This window comes from Podarcis bocagei, assembly GCF_964188305.1.
Source record: "Podarcis bocagei genome assembly, chromosome: 16".
Taxonomy (NCBI): domain Eukaryota; kingdom Metazoa; phylum Chordata; class Lepidosauria; order Squamata; family Lacertidae; genus Podarcis; species Podarcis bocagei.
Window position 1 is genome coordinate 34,113,594 of NC_138142.1, and position 6,657 is coordinate 34,120,250.

Consider the following 6,657-nt stretch of genomic DNA (forward strand, 5'->3'; position numbering starts at 1 on the left):
ATTCTTAACCCGAGGTGCTGTTTCTGGGATGGTGTAGTCTGTAACCTGAAGCATCTCTAACCCGAGGTACCACTGTACATCCCTGGCGACTATTATTGCATACAGTGGTGCCTCGCAAGACGAAAATAATCCGTTCCGTGAGTCTCTTCGTCTAGCGGTTTTTTCATCTTGCGAAGCAACCCTATTAGCGGGTTAGCGCTATTAGCGGTTTAGCGGCTATTAAAGGCTTAGCGGCTTAGCGGCTAAAAGGCTATTAGCGGCTTAGAAAAAGGGGGGGGAGCGAAAAAAATCGCAAGACTTGCAAGACGTTTTCGTCTTGCAAAGCAAGCCCATAGGGAAATTCGTCTTGCGAAGCGCATCGAAAAACGGAAAACCCTTTCGTCTAGCGGGTTTTTCGTCTTGCGAGGCATTCGTCTTGCGGGGCACCACTGTAATTCTAAGATTTAATGTGTAATCTTGGAAGGTTGCAGAATATTAAGAAGAGGCTGTGACTTAACCACGAAGGAGGGGCCGTGCCCTTCTGCCTTTGCTAGCTAGCCCACCGCTGCTTCAGAGAATCCCCACACATCCGAAAACCCCAGAGAAGACCTTCCTGGTCACACGGGGGGGGGGGGGTTGTTGTTGTCAGGCGGATCTGACTGGCATCGATTTCAATAAATAAGACACTTTGGGGCGGGGGGTGAGGCTAATGGCTCTCGCTTTCCTTGTAAGCCTGGGAGCCCCGGCTGGTGTTTCATGAAAAGACTTCTTGGCACCTATTGCCACCACCTGCCTGGCCGTTTCCCACTGGTGCCAGGGAACGGGGGAGGCAGTTGGGGGGTGGCGGATGAGCAGGGAGCCACCGGGCCTGGCCCATTTGGGGTTTCCGGCGAGCTGCACTTAGCGTAGGGCGGGGAAGGAGCTGGGCTGCGGCTGGTGGTGGAGGAGCATCCATTAAAGCAGCAACGGAGGGCCTCTGGGGAGCTGTCTTGATGGCAGGAGAGGAGAGCTAAAAGCTGGAGCTGCTGGGCTTTCGCTGCCTCTTCCTTCCCACAGAACAAACCTCTCAGAACAGCTGCAGCATTTGTGGACCAGGCCACGTCGCATATTATATTTCCCCAAGTAGCATCCTCTGGAACCTCGCAAGCAGGCCATGTGTAGACGGCGGCCATTCCTCTGTTTGGTTGCCTCTCTAGGATTTGGAGGTATAGTGTTGCTGGAGCTGGAGGTTCTATTTGGCCAGCGAAGCCAATAGCCCCCTTGCTCGGCCAAGGTAGCTGGAGTTGGTTCTCACCTGGGCACCCTATAAATTTAAATAATCGTGTTATTCCTTCCTCCCCCCCACAAAGAATCACGGGAACTTTAGCTTGGTAAGGGTGCTGAGAATTGCAGTTCTGTGTGGGGAAAACTCCCAGGATTCTTTGGGGGAAATAATATGCTTTTTAAAATTATTTATTTCTTCGTTTTTATTGATACAAGAAAAAAAACACAAATACCAAATTACACACAGGAATAACGATAGACACATAATTTTCTTAGCAAACAATAAAACATATATTGGTCTTAACACTAAAGACCCAACCTCCCGTCTATTCCATATTTCAATTTCATATTACTTATTGCCAATACACACTTTTATCATAATTAAACTTATTCTTAATAAACCTAATTTCTTATATCTACCTTGCAACTATTACTGAAGTTCCTCGAACGCTGCAACAGAATTGGAAATAATATGCTTTAAATGTGTATTTTTTGCGTAGTGTGCACAGCGCAAGTAACTCGGCATGTTTGCCAGCAGAAGTTTTAGTCTCTAGTTAAATGGGGGCAGATACCTAGTGATGGGAAAGAGAGCCTTCCATGCTTGAGACTTCGGGGTGTTGCTGCCAGTCTGAGCCAGCAATACTGAGTCAGGTGGTGGGAACTGGTATTGTGACAGCTGCAGCTTATCCCGTATTTGTAAGAAATTTATCCTCTAGTGTGGCAGCACCCAACCTTCCGAACTCCCTGCCTATTGACATCAGGCGGGTGCCTTCTCTCTGCTCTTTGCAATGCCTGCTGAAAACATTTTTGCTTACACAAGCCTTACGCAAGTTGCTCCCAGTTTGTGGGATCCTCTCCCCAGGGAGGCTGGCCTGGCATCTTCATTGTACCTTTAGGTGCCAGGAAAAGATGTTCCCCTTCAACCAGGCCTTAATAATAATAATAATAATAATAATAATAATAATAATAATAATAATAATAATAAAATTATTATTTATACCCCTCCCACCTGGCTGGGTTTCCCCAGCTACTCTGGGCGCCTCCCAACAAAATATTAAAAACATGATAAAACATCAAACATTAAAAACTTCCCTAAACAGGTCTGCCTTCAGATGTCTTCTAAAAGTCAGATATTTCCTTTATTTCCTTCACATCTGATGGGAGGGCATTCCGCAAGACAGGCACAACTACCGATAAGGCCCTCTGCCTGGTTTTAAATATGTTGTGGAAGTGGGGGGAGTTGCTGGGTTCTCTTTGTTCTTATTTTAGTTATGTGTTTTGTGTTTTTAAATTGTAATTTTCTGTTGTGAACTGCCTTGAGGTCTTTACAGGTATACGGCAATATACAAATTTAATGAACAACAAGAACCCAGTCAGATGGGCAGGGTATTAAAAAAATAAAAATATTATTATTATTAAATAGGACACCCTTATTTTCATCGGAGAAATATTGGAGGATGTGATATCTTTGGACCGTACATAACACGGCACCAAGCGCTTTGCAAATGCTCCCTTTAGCTGGAAGAACAAAACACCCACATGGCTTTTAAATCGGCGGAGAAGCTAGCGCAGAGAGAGTAAACAAATAATGGGAGACTCAGCAATGTGCAATTTCAGGCCCTGATGAGAAGAGGGAGGGAGTTGAACTGCAAGATGCTCGTATGAGAACAAGCATTTTACAAAGAGGTCCTCTCTCAAAGAAAAATAATAATCTGTGAAATGGACAAATGGATGCAGAACGGCCATTTCCAGAGCATAAAAGGGGCCCTGGCGGATCAGGCCAAATGCCCCATTTAGCCCCAGCATCCTGTTCTCGTGTAGCCAACTCTGTGCCTCTTGGGAAACTCGCAGGCAGTAACTGATTGCAACAGCAATTCTCCCCAACTGCGATTCCCAGCAATTGGCTTTCAAAGACATTCTGCCTGTGACAGTGGAAGCAGCACGTGGCTGCTGCTGCTGCTGCTGCTAATAATAATAATAATAATAATAATAATAATAATAATAATAATAATAATAATTTATACCCCGCCCTCCCCGGCCAGAGCCGGGCTCAGGACAGCTAACATCAATAAAATTTCAGTAAAAACATAGAAAAAGAAAAAAAACAACAAATTAAAATACAGGTTAAAATGCACCGACAGCCTTATCCATGAATTTCATAGAAGTGTAGAGTTGAAAGGGACCCTGATGATCATCTAGTCCAACCCCCTGCAGTGCAGGGATAGGCAGCTATGCCATACAGGGATCAAACTTGCAGCCTCGGCGTTATTTGTACAATCCTCTTTTAGAGGGATAGTCACTTTAGTCTGCTGCGGCAAAAACAAAAAGAGAAAAAATCCAACTTTGCGACACCTTAAAAGTGAACAAATTTGTATTTCTGTGCATGTATGGAAGTGTAAATGCATTAAACCAAGAGTGATTAGTTGCTTATGTGATGGCAAGAAACCCCCCCAAAACCTACTGCAGATAGGGATGGCCATTGGTGTGGGTTGGAACCTGCACCTTAAATAATCCTCAAATAAAAACATATCATCAAGACCATGGGTAGGCAAACTAAGGCCACCTTCTAAATCCGGCCCGTCGATGGTCCAGGAATCAGCGTATTTTTATGAGTAGAATGTGTCCTTTTATTTAAAATGCATCTCTGGGTTATTTGTGGGGCATAGGAATTCGTTCATATTTCCCTCCCAAAAAAATATAGTCCGGTCCCCCACAAGGTCTGAGGGACAGTGGACCGGCCCCCTGCTGGAAAAGTATGCTGACCCCTGATCAAGACCCTTTCCAAATGGTCATTGGAACAACATTGATTTCCCCCATTCCCCGAAGTGAGCTGACTGGCTGTATTTATTCAAATGAAGAGGCACTCTGTGCATGCTCAGATGCAGACACACACACACCAATGATGAAGCACCTTTGGTGTCAGGTTAAAATTCCAGCTCCTCTTTCTCAGCATAAGGGTTGTGAAGAGAAGCAGATTTAAGGGAGCGCAACCGGTTCACTAAGGGACGCGGGTGGCGCTGTGGGTAAAACCTCAGTGCCTAGGACTTGCTGATCATAAGGTCGGCGGTTCGAATCCCCGCGGCGGGGTGAGCTCCCGTCGTTTGGTCCCAGCTCCTGCCCACCTAGCGGTTCGAAAGCACCCCCAAGTGCAAGTAGATAAATAGGTACCGCTTTATAGCGGGAAGGTAACGGCGTTTCCGTGTGCTGCGCTGGTGCTGGCTCGCCAGAGCAGCTTCGTCATGCCGGCCACGTGACCCGGAAGTGTCTTCGGACAGTGCCGGCTCCCGGCCTCTTGAGTGAGATGAGCGCGCAACCCTAGAGTTGGTCACGACTGGCCCTGTCGGGCAGGGGTACCTTTACCTTTACCTTTAACCAGTTCACTCCCACTAAGCTGAGAGGGTGCTGCTGGGGGTGCTACAACAATGACTTAGAACGGAAGCTGAACGACAGAGGGCGGGGGGTGAATTTTGGCGTTGCGCAGGGTGCTGCTGAAATCTGAAAGCCCAAATTACTGCTTGTAAATTTGGACAGGCCAGACGATACGATTTCATGGGACAGCTGAAGCCTAATGCAGACCTTGAGTTTATTGCCCTGTTTTGGAAGCAGAGGATGACTGAACAGATTTCTCCTTAAATACAGGAGCTATGCATTATTATTATTATTATTATTATTATTATTATTATTATTATTATTAAAAAATGTGTATGCAGTTATGCCAGGATTAGCACACGAGCCGAGTTCTCAATCAAAACAATACAAAACTAAAAGAACCAGCACTGGTCCTGTTAAAGTGGGCAGGCTACTACCAACAATACCTTGATCATTCCTGAAAGATATGAGATTTTCCCTGTTCTTCTTATGTCCCCATGCCCCTTGCCATCCAAACAGGAAACCTCTGGAAACACAATTCCCCACACCCACCCTGCTCAAGCTGGACTCCATGTGCCCTTCCCCTGGCAGGGCAAAAGCACAGGATCCTAGTCCTTGGCTGATTAACTACAACTCCCAAGATGCATCACGGCAGGGCGTGCCCTTCCTCCTTGCAGCATCAGGACCAGCCGAGCATCCTCCAGAGAGAGGGATGCAGGCGCCTGGCAGGGGGAGGTGGCTCCTGGAACATCCCTGGCCAAGAGCTGCCTTGCAGCTGGGCAAGCAGACTCCTCCCATGCCTGGTAAGTCTGCAGCTGTGTTTAGCTCCTGTTTTTTTTTTGGGGGGGGGTGAGGAAGAAAGATGAGATGGGGAGCAGAGGGGAGCAGGGTGGGGTGAGGTGAGGTGGAGGGTGTAGAAGAATCTGTAGCAATCCAGCCAGGCTGATGGCTGGTCTCGTCCTTTTAGAAGCAGTTTAGATGGAGGGATTTGGGTGTTTTGCAAAGTTGGGGGCTTCCCAGTAGACCTCTGGGGTGGGGTGGGGCAAACCAAAGTTTATAGGGAGAAGCTGAGGGGGGTGAGCCTCCTGCCCACACCGTGATAGGGAAGCCAAGGTGCCCAGCTTTTTACCAAGACGGTTTATTTTATCCTGTGGCAATTCTGTTTTTCAGACGGCTCGGAGTTTTGTGGCCTCTTTAAGAGCTGATGCCTTCTGTCTGCACGGCACAGAAGAACAAGCCTCTCTCCCCACGGCTGGGACCCTCTCCCCACCCACCCCCAAAAAAACTTTTCCTGGGTAATGCTTGAACTCTGGCAATTGCCAGCCTCCGTGCCGGATGAGACTGGTGCCTTCTGCCGTACCAAGCCGAGCTGCCACCATCTCCTGCTCGGGGTGGTTACCGCAGCGTCAGGTTGGTTTGCCAGCGGTTCAGTGAGAATCCTCTGGGGTTTTGGAGCTGACTCCGGACATCTTTTCCTGATCCATCTGCCAACACTGGGTTGAGGGGAGGAGGGAGGAGGCAAGCCGCGTGGATGGCAGCAGTGGTGCCAGGCCGCCCGTCAGAGGAGCAGCGGTCGGCTGAGAATCCATTGCTCGTCCGGGAACCGCTTGGTGTTTCTCATCCGTCGGAAACAGCATCAATTGCTTGCTGCTGCTGTTGCGATTCTCTCTCCTCCTTGGGAGCAAACTCCTGTCCGGATAAACAACCACCCCATGGCTGCCAGGCAAGGGTCCCCTTTGGGCCATGATGATCCCTGATTCAGGAAAGATGGCTCTCTTGAGGACCCCGGCTGTGGAAAAAGTCAGAAAGCCCCTTTTTTGCGTAACAATCTCTCTGCATCCAGTCCTTCATTTCCTGGCGGCCTGGAGGCCTTCTTCCAAAGGGAGAGCGCAAAGGCCTGCAGATTCAAAACTGCACGGTGCTGAGAAAAAGGGCTAACTTTCCCCATTCGACTCCCAAGTGATGTGGTTAGATGCTGTTCACGTGGGACCTGGAGGATTCACATTCTGCTGGACCGATTCACGTGGAGGACGGGAGGGTTGGGTT